At 45.5% G+C, this 19,546-nt stretch overlaps 1 long non-coding RNA gene across 2 annotated transcripts; it reads right to left on the bottom strand.

Annotated features, from left to right (window-relative positions):
• Window positions 1–3,196: 3,196 nt before the first annotated feature.
• On the bottom strand, window positions 3,197–6,877 carry LOC146292766 (uncharacterized). Of its 2 annotated transcripts, none has more exons than XR_014752960.1 (3): window positions 6,283–6,877; window positions 4,394–5,439; window positions 3,197–4,157 (listed from the first exon to the last, which is right to left on the bottom strand). It is a non-coding gene; the product is annotated as an uncharacterized LOC146292766 (long non-coding RNA). The 2 variants fall into 2 exon arrangements; XR_014752961.1 differs by having other exon boundaries at window positions 3,197–4,077.
• Window positions 6,878–19,546: the final 12,669 nt, after the last annotated feature.

Raw genomic sequence — 19,546 nt, 5'->3', positions numbered from 1 at the left:
ATCAACAGCAACACCAGTACCCCAACATTGTTTTGTACCGGCAAGGAGATGCCAGGCTGAAGTGTACAGAGGCAGCAAAGTCTGTGTCAGAGGCCCCCAGCACCGTTGTTGACCCTACATGGCTGGATCCCAAGACAGCAGAGGCGATGGCCAAGTGGTCCGGGGGTGAGCTGTGGAAAGGTCAGCTGGTCATTGTGTTCGGGAAGTACGCCGGTCAAACGTTGAGGTGGCTTCTAGAAAACGATGTCAGCTGGCTAGTGTGGTTGCTGTTCCAGTACTGCCAGCAGGGAGAGCAGGACGAGCTGCTGAAGTGGCAGAAGAAGCGACTGCTCCAGGCAGTCTCCCATCCAAGTACTAACCAGGCGCAACCCTGCTTAGCTTCCGAGATCAGACGAGATTGGGTGTTGCCAGGCTGGTTTGGCCGTACGAAATAAGTTGACAACCATAGGCTACTTATCCATATCCAGATTTGGTATTTGACAATGCAAGGTGGCTTTGGTGGACGCAGAACCCCTACTACGGCCCCTCCGGCCTACCAAGTGCCCCCAGGGCTAAACATGTGGCACACGCTAGTGCTCCCTCTCGCCAGTCCCAACCCGGACACGACAGGGCACAGCCTGGACCACCGGACTGGGCCTCCAGGGACCCCGCTGTGACCCCAACACGGCGCAAGCGCGGTGGCCAACCCCACACACTAGCGGAACGCCGCATTAGGAGGCGCTTATCACGTGCACGCACACTCGCGGAAAACATGGTCTCCTCAGCGCGAGTCGGGGACGAGGACGCTATAATCGGCCTCCCTCAGATCACCCCGACCACGTGGCCACCAATGTTTCCGTTCCGGACGCTCCTCCAGGTCTACTGCAGATGTCAGCCGATAGATACTCTGTTAATGCACAGCAATCGCGCGAGGTCTACGGTAGACCCACAACGGAGGTTGGGAAAACCATTTGCAAGCTGATAAAAACAACACACCATTACGTTGAGGTCAAGACCTATGTCACTGACGGCATACGCCCACCGGGGCTCCAAACCAAAATTGACGAACTGGCAACAATGTATCGACCGTCATCCCCGTCACATGACAACTGGACATACTGCGGCTGCGGTCACTGACAAAATGCCAGCACCCGGCTCCTTCCCTCTGGAGGCCCGGAGCATAAATCCGTCCAATTCCAGCTCTCGGCCGGTACACGCGTAGGCAGCTACTACGACGCCCGCACCTGGGTCCTCCCTACTGGGGGCCCAGAGAATAGCCCCTCTCAATGCTGCTCCAGTTACACGGGCGACTGACACCACGACCGTCACGCCATAGCTGGCACGGTGGACCTTTCTGGAAGTCACGCCGCGTGATGACACACTCACTATCCCTCTGGTGACGACGTTCGGACGCCGTACTCGGCTACTAAACCGTAGACTGAAACAGAACCTTGTTCAGCACCTGAGAGGCTCTGGCGTATTGGAGGGAGCCACCCTCATCTTGGCCTATAAGAAAAACTGCAGTGTTGGAGAGTTCCTGGTCAGAAGTGGTCTTAGACCACTCAGCCAGGTTCCACAGCCGTCGCACACACACTTTTCACCCCTCGCTACCATTCACTGTCGAACGCTCCAGGTCAGACTTTCAGTAGCCTCCCTGCCGCTGTCGACTTGTAACGCAGTGTATGTGATCACGTGCAGTGCTTGCGGCCTGCACTATGTCGGCAAGACGGGTAATTCTCTCCAACAACGCCTCACCCAACATCTCTATAACATCAATAACTGCCGCAACCTAGACTCACACCTAGTCCCCCACTTTCTGAGATATGGAGCCGAATCTCTTAACATAAGCGGCCTGGAACACAACCCAGAGTGGACACGTAGACAAAGGCAGGCTGGCGAGAGAAAATTGATATGTAGGCTTTCCTCCTTATATCCTGGGGGCCTTAACGTCCGCACCTGAGTATGTGACATTTTCCTCATTTGGAGAATGAGTGCCACAGGGATAATTTCAATGCTTGGACCCTGTACTGATCAAGGCACTCACACTCCTGTTAGACAACATACCCGATCATCTACTATTACCACTAACCTTATTATAATCTGAGGACGTTTACCGTGACCCCATAGGGATCAAGACTCTAAGTATTACAACAATAAATATAGCTGCAAGCAGCGATGCGGGTTCCTCCTCAAAATGGCAAAATATTATAAAAATATACAAGCAAAACGATTTCATGTTTGGCTAACAACAATAGGCTGTATGGGGATTTGAACTCATGAGCGTAAGGTTACAAGTCAGTCTCTCTATCCTCTCTGCTACACAACAACAGTTGGGAACCATGAGTGATGTCTGAGAAGTCTTGTGCAGTTGTCCCACGTTGGCAACAAACCAAACTAAACCTACTATATTCAACCGTGTTGGTTAAACATTACTAACTTGTTCATTCACTGTGTTAATGAAATGCAGTCCACGGCTACAAGCTAGCTAACGCTATACACGAGTCATTAACTTAATCATGCAAGCCCAGGTAACGAAACAATTGAAACCCATTCCCTTTCGACTACAATACCTCTGCTGTTAAGACCGTTTAAGAAATGTTGCAACAGGCTACAGTCTGAATCACGGATATAACTCTATGACATAAGTTACAATCAGGGGGTCAATTGGGGTTTGATATATCGGGGGGCTCTGTAATTTCTGGGTTTCGATGGCACATGTGTATGCACAGCCTACTAAACAGGTATCCTACTCAGTTTAATGACTAACGCAGACTACCTAACTCACTACCCTTCAAATACATTTATATAGTACTACTATGTGCCTCTTTCAGTTATATCTTTAACATATGAAACGTTGAGAGTGTACGATCTTGTGGAAAAAACATGAAAAACTGAACCTGACAACAGCTATGCTAGGCTCGCTGACATTCAGTTCTCGTTTGGCCAAACAACGGTTAGGGTCTACTGAAATTATTACCAAACTTAACTTTACGCTAGTAGCCTAACAAACTCATTCACTGTTGACTATATATAATATATTTAAGTTGTATGCATAATTTGTGATGAGTTACTTTGATTTAGTAGTTGCTTCTCTTAGATGCTTGTTTGCCTTCGTATCTCGTGGCAGAAAATAACCGGAAATGACCAGGCTTCACACCTGTTTTTAGGTCACTCAATGATTTAATCATAGACATTCTTTATTATGTCTATGGATTTAATGGCCAGACATAGTAAAACAACAAAACTTTATTATTCATCAAATGCATACATTACATTTTTCTTTGGCATGTGGCAGCACAGTAAGAAAAAAGGCAGTAAACACATAACTGACAGCACACAAGCCTATAATACCAACAGTAGACTACATAGTAGATGGCAAACCAAAAGGGTAGACAAGCAACAAGTGAAATCAACGATCAATTGTGTTGACTTTCTATAGAGCAAGCAAATCATGACTTTTATAGTTGTTAATTACGAAAGGCAATTCACCTTTATATTAACTATAAAATAAACAATTAAACTAAACATTTAAGTAAATTGCATATCTTTGAAAAGACTGACTTACTGCCTGTTCTAAACAAGAAATGTTAATCTTTCCATCAATCAAGCTGTTGTAGTGAATATATATAATTTAGTGACTTTCTAGAAAGTTTCTGAGAAAACTGTTCATCAGATGACGACAGACTACCCAATGTACGCTGTGTGTGTCAGGTCCTTTCTGCAAAAAGCTATATTCAATAAATACTTACTACATTCTAGCAGCTTTGGGTGTATTTATTCTCAAATGTCCACCGCAAGTGTCAATACCCCTGAGGCATAGCAACTACCATGTAAAAGGAAAACTTGCCAGTTAAATGAAAAAGATTTAGATTTAGTATAACTTGTACTAAATCTGTAATAACACCCCTGTCAGCCATTTTGTATTGTACTGTCCGTCTCTGGAGGGCTGGCAGGCAGTGGCAAGCAGAGCCTGCAGGCAGGCAGAGCAGGCCAGCTGGATGAAGCCATCCTGGGGTCAAGGCTGAAGAGAAGCTGTCCAGCTAGAGAGGGGTAGTCCAGCAAGGGGTCTGTGTTGCTCACAGCAACCTCTGTTGCATCCTGATAGATAAATCTTTATTTGTCATTGTCACAGGTACAACAAAATTAATGTGCTTCCAGTCAGTGCAACATTCATTGGCCTAAAAATCAATAAAAGGATAAAATTACTAAAGTACTAAAACTATTAAATTAAACAACAATAACTAATAAATCAGAATAAATATACCTGAGACAGTACCATAAACAACACACCCATGTCATACATCCACAGTCATCACATAAAACATAACATGACATTGTGCACATAATTTTTGGCAGCATTGACAGTGGTTATTGCAGTTGGATAAAAACTGTGTTTGAGTCTGTTTGTCCTTACCTTGATTGATCTGTACCATCTGCCTGACGGCAACATTTCAAGCAGGGAGTGCCCAGGATGTGAAGTGTCTTTTATGATGTTCTGGGCTCTTGAGACAACTGGATCTGTGTAGGTCTCCCAGTGCGGGGAGGTTGGCAGCCAACAATCTTTTGAGCTGTGTTGATGACCCTCTGGAGCATTGTCCTCTGAGCCACTGTACAGCTGGTATACCAAATGCCTATGCAGTATGTGAGTACACTTTCAATGGAGGCTCAGTAAAAGAACACCAGCAGTCTTTGTGTGATGTTACTCCTCAATTCCTGAGTAGTCTCAGGAAGGACAGTCTCTGCTGGGCCTTTTTCAGCAGTTCAGAGGTGTCCACACTCCAGGATAGGCTGTCCTGTATGTGGACCCCCAGGAAGCGAAAGTCTGCCACCCTCTCCACACTGATCCAGCTGATGGTCAATAGTGTGATCTCAATCTTCTTTCTCCTGTATTATATTATGAGTTATTTTGTCTTTGTAGTGTTAAGGAGAAGGTTGTTGGCCGTGCTCCAATTCGACAGCCGCTCCACTTCTTCTCTGTATCCCCCACAGAGATAAACCCCGCCACTGTGGTCTCATCTGCAAACTTTACAATGGTGTTACTGTGATGGACAGGGGTGCAGTCGTGTGTGTAGAGGAAGTAGAGCAGGGGACTGAGCACACAGCCCCGGGGGGAGCCAGTGCTGAGGCTAAGGGCTGTGGATGTGTGATGGCCCACTCTGACTGTCTGCGGCCAGAGAGGAAGCTGCTGATCTACCTGCATGTGGTATAAGGGAGCCCGAGGTCCCCAAGCTTAATCACTAACTTGTGTGGGAGGATGGTGTTGAATGCAGAGCTGTAATCCACAAAGAGCATTCGCACATAGCTCCCCTGCTGCTCCAGGTGTGAAAGAGCGGCATGGAGTGCTGCCGCCACTGCGTCTCCTGTGGATCTGTTCGCTCTGTAGGCAAACTGGTGGGGGTGAAGGCTGCGGGGCATCCTCTGTTACACTCCGTATTTTTTGTTGAGCAGGCCTCTGCAGACCTTATTCAGAAAGTGAAGAAAAGATCCATGTCAGTTGTGAAAAATGAAGCTTTTTACATCTACACTTGACATAAACTACAGTTTTGACTGTGAAATGCAATGGCATTACTTGAACTTAAATTCAAATGTGTTGAACTGATGGAGACCCGGCCATGCAAAGTCACTCCAAACATTTGGCTCAATTCCAGGCTCTGGCAAGAGTATTTAGCTCTAAACTGGTCAATATACACATCTGACCAAAGACCAACTCGCCCTTTGCCTGTAAACAGTGATTCTGACTGTCAGAGACCTTTAAATACACTGACCGAGTGAAACTAGCCTGGCTAACGTAGGTCGCTTTCTCAGGAAAATGACAAATGAAATAGGCTTGTTTGGAAAGATCCTATATACTGGCTATTTTCAGCAGACTCTTGTCTACAAAAAGCAGCCCTCCCTGACGTTTTAGGAGTTAAATTGAGTGAACTCCAATATCGTTTACACACTGCCAGTGAGTGAGCGAGCCAAGTCTGTCACTGAGGCTAAGTCAAAACAATCAAATCAAATTTATTTGTATAGCCCTTTTTACACGCAAGCATGTCACAGAGGGCTTCACATACGCCCATAGAACTGCCCCTCAACCAACCTAAACCCTCAAGGAAGACAAGGAAAAACTCCCAGAAAAACTCCCAACGGGAGAAAAAATGGAAGAAACCTTGGGAGGAGCAATTCAGAGAGGGATCCCCTCCTCCAGAGACGGTTGGCAAGAGAGAGGAGCAGAACACAAGCTAAACATAGTCATACAGTGTCAATGGGTTTTGAAACACCAAAAATCCATTGTTCGGCTTTATAGACATTGGATGGGACCTGGAAACTCGCTGTTGGCCGTCATGGAGGCTGGTTTCCAGTTGACGACCTGGTCCAGCGTTGGTAGACCGACGACCAGGCAGGTCCTGACAGCTCAGACCCCCCACACCACAAGGGATGAGTGGGGGGGACAGAGAGGAGAACAGGGATTAGAGAATGCCAGGAGCAGCTAACAGTTTCAGTCGTAATAGAATGAGATCCCCACCGGTCAAGTGTGGACTAGTGCAGCAATTTAACAAAGCTAAGAGGGTATTTGATGCAGCCCCACACACCAAGACAGCGACAGCCCCCCTTGGTTGGAACATGAAATCTGTTCCAGGGGAAACAACTCTAAAATAGGTTATATTTATACGAATAAGGATGAAAACAACCAGCCCCCCGTTGTCTCCAACTAGTAAACTATAACAATTAAAATATACAGCAACGGAACTATTACAGTAACTGTAGTGTCCTCTAATCAGTCACTTCCATCTTGACGCCGTAGGAGTTTTCAATATTGAATTTGTTTATTTAAACTTAGGTGTTGTCACAAAATATCAATGGTAAAGTAAAAGGTGCAAAAACAGATTCAGAAAAAATTGAAAAACCATATGCCTGCTAGCGTCTCTAAACTCCAACTTTCCACAACAGGCTCTCTACCAAACGCAACACACAATGCCATCTTCTTGTAGGGATTCACCTCCTAATTAAACACGATTAACACAGGTGAGGCGATCAATTAACTGTTCTAGGTGCCATTACTTGGTTCTGCCAGCAGGGTCATAATCTCGACTTGAAATCAAAGAATTTCTAACAAATCATAAATGGCTCCTACAGTAACAATATACAATAACAGGTTTACTTTATTTGTAACATTTAAATGGGCAGTGTGAACATAAGCTAAAATTACAATTTAAAAGTTACATGTGATACACACATAGGCAAACGCACACCCCAGGTTTACATAGAAAGTACACACATTTAACAATCATAGGATTGACTAAACAGGAACGTTTTTAATCTAGTTTTAAATGTCGAAACAGTATCAGCCTCCCTAATTGAGACAGGTAATTTGTTCCAGAGAAGAGGTGCTCTATATGAGAATGCCCTACCTCCAGCAGTTTTTTTCTAAATTTTGGGTATTACCAGATAGCCGGCATCTTGAGATCTTAGAGTCCTTGCGGGGCAATAGGGTGCAAGGAGACCGGAGAGGTACAGTGGTGCCAATCCATGTAGAGATTTGTAAGTTAGTAGTAAAACTTTGAAATCAGCTCTGGCTTGGATAGGGAGCCAGTGTAAAGAGATAAGAGTAGAGGTTATATGATCAAACTTTCTTGTTTTTGTCAATAGTCTAGCAGCAGCATTTTGTACCCGCTGTACATTTTTCAAGTAGGTAATTGGGAGGCCAGAGAACAACACATTGCAGTAGTCCAATCGGGACGTAACAAAAGCATGTATTAGTTTTTCAGCATCATCCTTTGAGAGGAATTTTCGTATTTTGGCAATATTACGTAGATGGAAAAATGCAGTTCTGGTGATTTGTTTAATATGGTACTCAAACGAAAGGTCTGGGTCCAATGTGACTTCTAAATTTTTTACCAACTGGCTTTGAGATACTTTGACACCATCTAAGTTTAAGGTCAGATTGGATAAATTATTTCTGTATTTTTTAGGGCCGAAAATTTGAACCTCGGTTTTATCCGAATTAAGAAGAAGGAAATTTGCTGTCATCCAAGTTCTCAACCCGGAAACACATTTTTCCATAGCATGTAGAAATTCTCCAGGCTTTATGGACATGTATAGCTGAGTATCATCTGCATAACAGTGAAAATTTACCCCAGAGCTTCTAATTAACAATGTACCCCCGGGACACAGTCTCACTCCACTTGCAAGTTTTCCACAAATCACAAAACTAATCGGAGCATCTGGCTAAAAGCACAATTCCCACATCTCCTAAAGGCTGCCCTCAACATTTTTGGTGTCGACCAAACTGTGAAATGGTGAACTTGTGAACATGACGCGACCAAAACATGGCTGCCGCCTAAGCGGTCTCCCTGGCGCATAGGCTTATTACAAAGACTTTCTCGACCCAAATCAAAATTCTGAGTTGACAGGTCTGTGGGGAATTGCTTGTTCTCCTAGAAGCTGCCCTACTCTAGCTTTTTGATGAATTCGCCGAGATGCTACAGTAACCTACATGATTCAGTAATTACACAGAGGGAAAAAGCTCGCTACTTTTCGAGTTCGGTTTTCCGTCACTTCAAACGCACGATTTAAAGGTCTCAAAGTGCTGAAACCTTCACCATCATTCAAGAGTAGTGTACTTTCACAAACCCAATCATTGATTCTAGCTTAAAATGTGTAAAAATAGGACTTACCGAACGTGGCTGCCTCAAAGCCGGCTATCAGGTGATTCCAGTTGAAAACAACAATGGCCGCCAAAAAATTAAATATTTGTACCGGCGAGCAGCAATTGGAAGCGAAATGAGGGTGAAGGTGGGGCTTGTTCAGCACACCATTTCCAGAAAGGATGTGTGTGCGTCTCGCCAAGCTCGCGCGTGTGTCAAGTCGGTTGACCACCTGTCCCTCTTTGTGCTGTATAGCACAGCATTTTTAATGTGCGGAACAAGGGGTGAAAATGCTGTGCGACACAACGCAAAGCGGGACAGGTGGTCACCCTAGTGTCAAGGGGCAGGATGAGTCTGTGAGAATTTGGAGCGCGCGCATTGTGGAGCAATTCAATTGAATTCAATCATATATTGACATACCAAGATGAAATTGTTAATGGTACTAGAGATTGATGTTGTCTTGAACCCTATTAGGTTTGAAAAACAATCAGTCAAAATTATATTTGATTAATTAACAAAAAAAATATTGAGGCTATTTGGAGATTTACATAAATACACTTCTTCAGCCATTTTGTATTGCATTTCTTATTCCATATCACCCTATGTAAAGACATGTATTCTACACATCTGTAACACATTTCAAGTCCATTGGATCTATGGTTCATGAGGAGAAGGGTTTTGAAAGTTGTACCAAATTTTGACATTACAGCAAAATCTATCTGGCGGACCTTATGGGTTCTTGAGGCTTTTTTGTTCCCCATGAGAAATAAGGCATGTAAACCAATTTTCAGGCATTTTGGAATAATGGGGTGCTGGGGAAATCACGTAGACTTTGGGCGTGTTTTATAGCGCCACCTATGGGCGCACATGGGCCACTAGCCGTGTGGGAGTAGTGAGGGACCTGTTGTATCATTGGGCCAAATTGTAAAAAATCGGGTCCAGGACGTTTTGAGCTGTTGGGCCATTTAGCGGAGAAATATAATAATAATAGGAATACTAACAAAAACTAGAGAGCATACCATTTCTGGGGAAATTGCGAGGGTGTGCTTGCAGCTGCCCATACTCTCCTGGTGTTTACATATTTCAAAGCATTTAGATGTATGACTGCAGTTCTGACCATTGTGTTCCCTGGAAGAGAAGGAGGCCAAATGTAGCTCATGAAGATGCAGCGCTAGGTAACTTATTAAATTGTAATCAATTAAACAACTTGTTGGTTGCCCAACAAGAGGAAGACACAGCATCTGCTTCTTCAACTACTTAATCCTCTCAAGGCAACTGTTGCACCTGGTTATGAGGTTGTAGGCTATGGGACGTCTAATATTGCATTTGTCTATGTGTAGGATCGTGTTTCTCAAGTAGTAGGACATATTGATTCATAAAAGCATCTAAATGTAGCCTATCAACGTCAATATATTATTGTTTTCTGTTATTAAGCTCAGAGACATATGAATGTAGAGTTGCTCGCTATATAGGCCTAGAGTAGCCTACTGGACACCGTGAGCTGAGTTCGCAATGCTTAGCCCTAGCCTACGTGACGCCGCTTTTTATGACACACTTCAAAGATGTAAAGATGGTGCGATTTAACCCTGTAAGACCCCATGGCAGTAGCGGACTGGCAATCGGGAGAATCGGGAGAATACCCGATGGGCCGAAGCACTTTTGGGCCGGAGGGCCGCCGGGAGGGCCGCCGGCCCTCCGACCCATAATTTTTTACTACTAATAAAAATGTTGGAAGAAGATTGAGCAACACGGTTTGCCGGCCCCCCTTTTCCCCAGGCCGGTTGGTCTATTCCAAATGAACGTCTATGCAGCCCTTTGTGCCGCTTATATACACAACAGCGACACTGACAGATCGAAAGTTAGCTATAGAGACAATATAAAGATGGAAAAACAGGTTAAGAAACGTAAACGTAATTACCTTCACTACACAATGTTTTACCAATTGGACAAAAGGCTATGTTGTTTGTTTTACATCAAGCTCAAAAAACTACTTTTCGCTCAAATCAGCCAAAATAATTCGCTCGCATTAAGCGTGGAGGTCCCAAAGCATCAAATCAGGCATAGAATTTGCATGCATTAGCAGGGTGCTCGCTGTGGTGGCGTATACGGGACGGGTTCTGGTAGGCTGGTCTGGATCAAAGTCCAGGCCCTATTTTTACTCCCAGTCCGTCCCTGCCCCATGGTTGTAAAATTACAACGGCACTTTGAACGGTCTAATTGCTCTTTTTTTACATTTTGGGTGGCTCTTAAAAGAGCCGTTGTTGTGTGTGCTGTGGCTAGCACAGGAGTTGTCGGAGACCGTCTTGGATGTTTCCCAAGAACACATTGTTTCCAATGTGATCAAGGTGGATACCGTCGGGTCGGTACATCCACACGAAACCGTGTCTTATTTGGGGGTGTTGAATGCTCCCCATCCCACGGTCGGCCAGGAAGCTAGACACGGCTGCGTTGACTCGACGTCTTGCCCTGTCAATACCAGAAGCGCTGGTGCTCCTCTGATACCTCCAGACGCAGCGTTCCAGGATATCCGAAAACACCAGCAGAGTGTTTGGGAACATCTCCATGATGGCCCCCAGGTCTCGCTTTATCTGCCTCGTCAGGTCTACCCCGGTCAGTTGGCCGAGGTCGTTTCCCCTGACGTGGAGCACCATTATGTCCGGGCTGGGAAGCATGCCACGCTTCTCACGGAGCTTAGACACAAGGTCTGCCCACCTCATGCCCCTCACCCCTACCCATTCAATATGGCACTCCAGTGCAAGATCGGGGTACAGTCCGACCTCCGCGTGCCGCGCAAACCAGTAGACCAACGAGCTGCCAACGATCCAGACGTGGGAACGACTTTGGTTTTCCATGGTGTGATATGATCCAACATTTGCCTCTTATATACTAGCTGGCTTCCCGCTTCTTCTTTTTCAAACAATGCAAGGCTAACATCTGCCTGTTTATTTGCCGCCTGTGTTGTTTTTATTCACAATATTCTCATTGGTTGGCCTTGAAGACAAATATAGCTGTATATTATTTCTGAGACACCCGTCCTATTATGTAATTTTAACGCCGTGAATGGCATCATTTGAGTAATGAGGGCAAGCACAGGCTTATTGATTACTTAAAAACCGTGTTCATTATGCATGATAGAGGAGCCTAGTTAGAGAAGGATTTAGCAGTTTTATTATTACAAACCTATTTTATTAATAATTATCAGAGTAACCTCAAACCTTTCTTTTGTTTCTTTGACCTTACATTTTCTTTGAGGGCTTAGTGGTCTCGGTTTAACATCATTATTTATAGTGACATCATTACCGGACACTGTTACCTTGCAATGTAGACAAAGAATGCTTGTGCAACAAAGTTGTAACTTGGTAACAAGTAGCCAGCTAGAAACCGAGCAGAAGTTTGTAGCCATATAAAGGCCTATATATATAGGCTACTTGATTTGGCTGCAAGATTCGCTGATTTTGAGTGTCCAAGATATGATGGATTCTGATCTGTATCAACAGTCTAGCCATGTAGCTTAGCCTTGTCCGGGAAGAGTGGATTTTTTAAAAGGCAGATCTGGAAGATAAATTTAGTTGCACCTGGTTAGAAACACATCGAATTTAATGCAATTTTACACAACACATAAATGATTCAAAAATGAACACCCATCTTTGCTGTATTGAAAGGGTCCCGTGTAAGCGATGGGACGTCTATTGCATTCGTCTATGTGTAGGACAGTGTTTCTCAAGTGGTGGGTCCCGACCCAAAAGTCGATCGCAAGCTGGTGTAGGTCATTCTGATTAATAAAAGCATCTTACTACATGTTTTATGTTATTTAAAAGTAAACTCAGAAACGTATGAATGTAAAAGGCATATTTGTAAACCACTCTGATCTGTTGTAATGTGTAACCTATAACTATGTAAACCGAACATTTAACTTACTTGACTGTAAAGAATGACTTTGTATTCTAGCTGACCAACAGCGCAAAGACAACAAAGCTGACGAGATGTAATATATATAGTGCTATATATATCTGGCTACTACAGTACGGCACTATCTGGTGGCTGGACGAATTGTAAAGTAACCTCCCGAAAGCGGTCTGGAACGGACGACGAAAGGTAGAAAATTAGCTGTAGGATTAACAGCTAGGCTAACTAATTTGTCGTTATACTGTAGGCTACCTCCCCAGGCCAAAGCGATCTGGAACGGAAGACTACAAGGTCGCAAGTTAGCTCTAGCTCTAACTTACGGTCTAACACCTTTGGTAACAGATAGTAGCAGAGATGTGCCGGTGTAACAGCTAGAGCTAACTTCTCTGTGAAAATAGGAGACCGTTTACACCGTTTACGAAAGTAGAGCTAGACTAGCTAGCTAGCTCTACAGTAGCTATAATCATCAGCATACATATTTCACAAGTGTTTCGTATCACAATTTTAAATGAGTAAATGAAGCATAGCGCAAGTTCAGTCAGGCAAGACCAATCCCTGCACTCGGGCATACTCGATAATGTCCACTACTCACTCCTCCCGCTAAGAGCGCTCTACTTCCTCTGTTCCTAAGTCGGGCTTTCTTTCGGGTTCATTTCGAGTTGCCTCCCATCTATCAATTAACGCTGTCACATGATCCTGTGCCTTTTAAATACGAGTCTCTCCCTGTGTAGTTTGTCCATGCTATCATGCGCGCGACCCTCCACCTCCCCATCGCCACCCGTTGGTCGTCGGCTGCCGCCACTGCCACCAGTGTCTGGACTCCATGGGGGATTCTTCTTCGGATGTTGGGCAGGCGCCCATTGATCTATAATTCCCTGGGGTCTAAGCTCCAAACACTGTAGTACATTTATCATTCTGTAAATAAACATCTTTCACTCATCCCAGGTCTCTCCTGATTGAAATGGTTATCACCATGGCTAGTCAAATCGTTTACTTGTAATGTAATAAAATAATAAATCCAAAAACGAAAATGTATTTGTGAGGAATGTTTAATTAACGATTGAAAACAGATGTAGCATTATGTTGTATGTATGCCCTGTGTCACCCGGGCAACAGAGGCTATGTCATGATGACTCATGATGCTAACGCATCAGCCGCAGACCACTCTTTCCGAAAATAGATGTACTAGCTTAATAACAATGCGTACATCATATTATACACTACATTTCATAATTTTGTTTTATGACAATGTTAAATGAGTAAATAGTTCACCCTGGCCTCTTTGCTTGTCGCGTTTCTAGTTAGCCTATCATCTCCCAGAAGTTAACAAGCTGTTAAACTAATGTTCTGCAACAGGTAGTCACGCGTGTGTTAGTGACGTTAGCAACGTCAGTGACTGTGGATAGCAAGTTAGCCACCGTTAGCTTCACTTTTCACCCCAAAAAATCCCAATACAGGCAACTCAATGGCTACCAAAACGAAACGTTTGACACCGAGGTTGTCTATGTAGTCCAAATATTAACAAAGTTTTAGGGGGGCAAAAAGAAATAATAATAATATATATGTGAGATAACAATGGTTTGTGCTTGCCGAAGGCAAGCACACCCCAATGATAGGTTTCCTCCTACCGGAGGAACCCTAATTAGAACTAGAGAGGGTACAATTTCTGGGGAAATTGTAGGGTGTACTTGCTTGCTTCAGTTGCAGGTGGGTCCGTTTTCCCTTCTAGTGATATTTCAAGCATTTAGCCTACTCATATTGCATAATTCATTAAGAACACTCTTTGAAACAAGGAACCCCCTTTGAAACAAGCTACTGTAACGGTGCGTTCACACTGCAGCGGGGCGTCGTCTTCCAATTCATTTTCAATTAAACCAGGCGTTGACGCTCACATTAAGGGAAGGCGACCGAGGCGTCGAAAGTTTTATTTTCTCAACTTTATGTAAATGAGGAGCGTGAAAACGCTGGCGTTGGCCAATCGGGTTGGTTTCTTGTTTCTTGTAACGTAGCAACTGTTGGTAATGGTAAAAATTTATAGGTTTAACAATTTCAAGATGGAAGAGCAACTCATCGTATGTGTCTTCATACCCAGTATCAAGGGCGTAACCACGCATTCTTTGAGGGGGTCGTGTCCCCCCCAATATTGAGCAAATACCAATCTGTCCTCCCCAATATACAGCAGAAAATATGTAAAATATATGTTCTGTTTTTATGAACCCAGTCAATGGATCAGTCTTATGTCTTATTTATTTTCAATGTATTTCCGTTTATTAAGAAAAACATAAGTGTGTGAATCCCCCCTCCTAATTGTACACTTCTGTGATCCACCATGGATCATCATCACAAACAGAAAATGGCATGGTAAAATGCATAGTTACAAACCTGAAACTAGTGTTAGAAGTCACCGAACTATCCATATTCTTCAAACAGATTTATCAACCCCTGTTTTATCTGTTAATACCCCACAGATGAAACTGGCCCTTCTAAATGTTAGATCACTAAATAACAAAACATTTGTAGTCAATGATCTGGTCAAAGAAAACAAATGAGACTGCATCTGTTTAAGAGAAACCTGGCTAAACAACGACACGGCAACAGCAACTTTGATAGAAGCGTGTCCACCAGATTACAGCTTCCACCAAGTTTCTAGGAAATCCAAAAAAGGTGGAGGAGTCGCAGCTATCTTCTCTGAACTATTGTTCAAAATCACTGAGCTAGGTGAATTCAACTCATATGAATATCTTGCTATAGAGCTCAAAACCGAATCAATACTTTTTGTCATTATATATCGGCCACCCAAGCACTCGCCAATATTCATACAAGAATTCTCTGAACTATTATCACTCTGTGTCACTAGATATGACAAAGTAGTTTTAAACGGAGACTTAAATTCCAAGTAAATAAAAAAGCCTACCCAAGAACTATTGAGCTCTTAAATCTCCTAGACAGTCTCAATCTAACTCAAAACATAACAGACCCAACACACCGGCACGGAAACACACTAGATCTAGTGATAACAACTGGACTAAATATCAATAATATCTCAATAACTGATCTACCCCTCTCAGACCATCATTGTATACTTTTTACTGTGGAAATTATCCCAACAAAAACCACAAAAGAATTCTTAGTCCAAAGAAGATATTTAGACGATACAGCTATGATGAAATGTTCTGAAGAATTTGCTCTATATGAACAAACTCATCATGATTGCTCTCTGAATGAAATGGTAGAGAACCTCAATGATGCACTATTATCTGTGTTAGACTCTGTTGCACCACTGAAAACCAAAAAGAAGTCCACAAGCAGAACCTCCCCATGGCTGAGAAATAAAAATGTTAGTGAAACGAAAAGAAAATGCCGTGTAGCAGAGAGAAAATGGAGGAAAACAAAGATCACTATCCACTACAATATCTGTAAAGATACACTAACCACCTACAACAAAACCATCCCTCTAGCGAGGAGAGAATATGTTTCCAACATTATTACAGAAAATGCCAGAAACTCCAGAGTTCTTTTCTCCACCATTGACCAGCTGCTAAACACTGTCCCTACCCCCCCCCCCCCCCCCATCCTCAGCAGTTAAATGTGAAGAGCTTGCTTTGTTCTTCAAGAACAAAATAACTTTGATCAGAGCTAGTACTAGTAATAGTGGGGTCGAAACTGACATCAGTAGATTCTGCAACATAAACATGAGCACATTTACCTGTATCACTGAATGAACTTTCAAAAATTGTCAGTGAATCTAACTCCACAACCTCAGATATTGATCCTATACCCACAACATTCTTTAAGCGAGTGTTTGATGGTGTCTCAGGTCCGGTGCTAGAGATTATAAACACATCCCTTAGAACTGGCGTCTTCCCTGATGCCTTCAAAACAGCTGTTGTAAAGCCCCTATTAAAGAAACCCAAATTGGATAACAGTCTACTTGCAAATTACAGACCAATATCAAACCTTCCATTTATTAGTAAAGTACTGGAAAAGATAGTTTCAGTCCAACTAAATTCTTTTCTTGAAGAAAATAACATTCTGGAAGTCTCGCAGTCAGGTTTCAGGAAATATCACAGTACTGAAACTGCTCTTGTAGTCGAAAAAATAAGTTTTTAACCAATATCAAAAAGTAAAACAGCACGGAAACGGCAGCAAAGTTTGATGCAAAGTGTTTATTCGAATCTAACACAAAGGATTGATTCCAATAAACGCGAGTAGACCCCGGAGTCTGACTGCAACCTTTCTCCGGACATTTGCTTATATATTTTTCCTACATTATTTTATGCTATTTTATCATTGGTACATTATATGTGGTCACAGATTCATGTATGCATTTTCACACTCGGTTGGTCCATTGTCACAGAATTTGCATAGCCTGGACTTTCCCTAACTTTCTCCCATCCAGTGCCCACATGGGGCTTTGCAGCCCAGCTGCACAGTCATACAGAGTTTAAGGACATAAATCTGTCCCCTGATGTCTGGCGCTTGTTGTTCTCAATATCTGGGCCTTGTAGTCTTTCATGGGAGAGGCCTACACACACTTCTCTCTGTTGCTCTCAAACTCTATCTATCTGGTCTTCCACATTGTGGCCTTTATATCTTCAACGTTTTAGTGGTAATACTAATCAGTCAACAGCTTTGCATCTGGTTTTCAGTAATATAGCATATAAAAGCCCCTCCATGAGTCACCACCTTACCGCGGTGGAGGGGTTTGCGTGTCCTAGTGATCCTGGAAGCTATGTTGTCGGGGGCTTTATGCCCCTGGTAGGGTCTCCCAAGGCAAACAGGTTCCAGGTGAAAGACCAGACAAAGCGTGGCTCAAAAAACCAACCATGAAGAAACACAACAATGGTTCCCAGTTGCCCCTGCCCGGAAGCGGGTCACCGGGGCCCCCCCTTGGAGCCAGTCCCGGGGGTGGGGCTCGATGGCGAGCGCCTGGTGGCCGGGCCTTTTCCCATGGGGCCCGGTCGGGCACAGCCCGAAGAGACAACGTGGGACCCTCTTCCAGTGGGCTCACCATCCGCAGGAGGGGTCATGGGGGTCGGGTGCAGTGTGAGACGGGCGGCGGCCGAAGGCGGGGGCCTTGGCGGTCCGATCCTCAGCTGCAGAAGCTAGCTTCAGGGACGTGGAACGTCACCTCGCTGGCGGGAAAGGAGCCTGAGCTGGTGCGCGAGGTAGAGAGTTTCCGGCTAGATATAGTCGGCCTCGCCTCGACGCACAGCACGGGCTCCGGAACCAGTCTCCTTGAGAGGGGCTGGACTCTCTTCCACTCTGGAGTTGCCCTTGGTGAGAGGCGTCGAGCTGGGGTGGGAATACTTGTTTCCCCTCGGTTCGGTGCCTGTACATTGGGGTTCACCCCGGTGGATGAGAGGGTAGCCTCCCTCCGCCTTTGGGTGGGGGGACGGGTCCTCACTGTCGTTTGTGCTTATGCACCAAACGGCAGCTCAGATTACCCACCCTTTTTGGAGTCTCTGGAGGGGGTGCTGGAAAGCGCTCCTCCCGGGGATTCCCTCGTCCTCCTGGGGGACTTCAATGCTCATGTGGGCAATGACAGTGAGACCTGGAGGGGCGTGATTGGGAGGAACGGCCCCCCCGATCTGAACCCGAGTGGTGTTCTGTTGTTGGACTTCTGTGCTAAACACGGTTTGTCCATAACGAACACCATGTTCAAGCATAAGGGTGTCCATTTGTGCACCTGGCACATGGACACCCGAGGTCTCAGTTCGATGATCGACTTCGTAGTCGTGTCGTCGGACTTGAGGCGGAGCTGTCAACTGATCACCACCTGGTGGTGAGTTGGCTCCGATGGTGGGGGAGGACGCCGGTCAGGCCTGGCAGGCCCAAACGTAATGTGAGGGTCTGCTGGGAACGGCTGGCGGAACCCTCTGTCAGAAGGAGCTTCAACTCCCACCTCCGGGAGAGCTTCGATCATGTCTTGGGGGGGGCCGGGGACATTGAGTCCGAATGGGCCATGTTCCGGGCCTCCATTGTTGAAGCGGCTGACCGGAGCTGCGGCCGCAAGGCGGTCGGTGCATGTCGCGGCGGTAACCCTCGGACCCGGTGGTGGACTCCGGAGGTGAGGGATGCCGTCAAGCTGAAGAAGGAGGCCTATCGGGCTTTATTGGTTGGTAGGACTCCTGAGGCAGCTGATGTGTACCGGCAGGCCAAGCGGAACGCGGCTCTGGCGGTCGCGGAGGCAAAAACCCGGGCATGGGAGGAGTTCGGCGAGGCCATGGAGAATGACTTCCGAACGGCTTCAAAAAGGTTCTGGACCACCATCCGGCGACTCAGGAGGGGGAAGCAGTGCTCTGTCAACACTGTATACGGTGGGGACGGTGCGCTGCTGACTTCGACGGGGGACGTCCTGGATCGGTGGAAGGAATACTTTGAAGGCCTCCTTAATTCCACCAACACGCTTTCCGACGTGGAGGCAGAGTCTGGGGACATCGGGGGGGGCCCTTCTATCTCTGGGGCCGAGGTCGCCGAGGTGGTTGAAAAGCTCCGCGGTGGCAGGGCCCCTGGGGTGGACGAGGTCCGCCCGGAGTTCCTTAAGGCTCTGGATGTTGTAGGGCTGTCTTGGTTGACACGACTCTGCAACATCGCGTGGACATCGGGGACAGTGCCTCTGGACTGGCAGACCGGGGTGGTGGTTCCCCTCTTTAAAAAGGGGGACCGGAGGGTGTGCTCCAACTTTAGGGGGATCACACTCCTCAGCCTCCCTGGGAAAGTCTATTCAGGGGTCCTGGAGAGGAGGGTCCGCCGGATTGTCGAACCTCGGATTCAGGAGGAGCAATGTGGTTTTCGTCCTGGCCGTGGAACAGTGGACCAGCTCTATACCCTCCGCGGAGTCCTGGAGGGTACATGGGAGTTCGCCCAACCAGTCTACACATGTTTTGTGGATTTGGAAAAGGCGTTCGACCGTGTCCCTCGGGGGCTGAGAGGTGCTCCGAGAGTACGGGGTACCGGATTCCCTGATCGGGGCTGTCCGGTCCCTGTACGACCGGTGCCAGAGTTTGGTCCGCATTGCCGGTAGTAAG

Source organism: Hypomesus nipponensis, chromosome 4 (genome assembly GCF_054491055.1).
Source record: "Hypomesus nipponensis isolate SF chromosome 4, ASM5449105v1, whole genome shotgun sequence".
In the NCBI taxonomy this organism is placed as follows: domain Eukaryota; kingdom Metazoa; phylum Chordata; class Actinopteri; order Osmeriformes; family Osmeridae; genus Hypomesus; species Hypomesus nipponensis.
The sequence above is the reverse complement of the archived record's forward strand: the minus strand, read 5'-3'. Positions and strand labels throughout refer to the sequence as shown.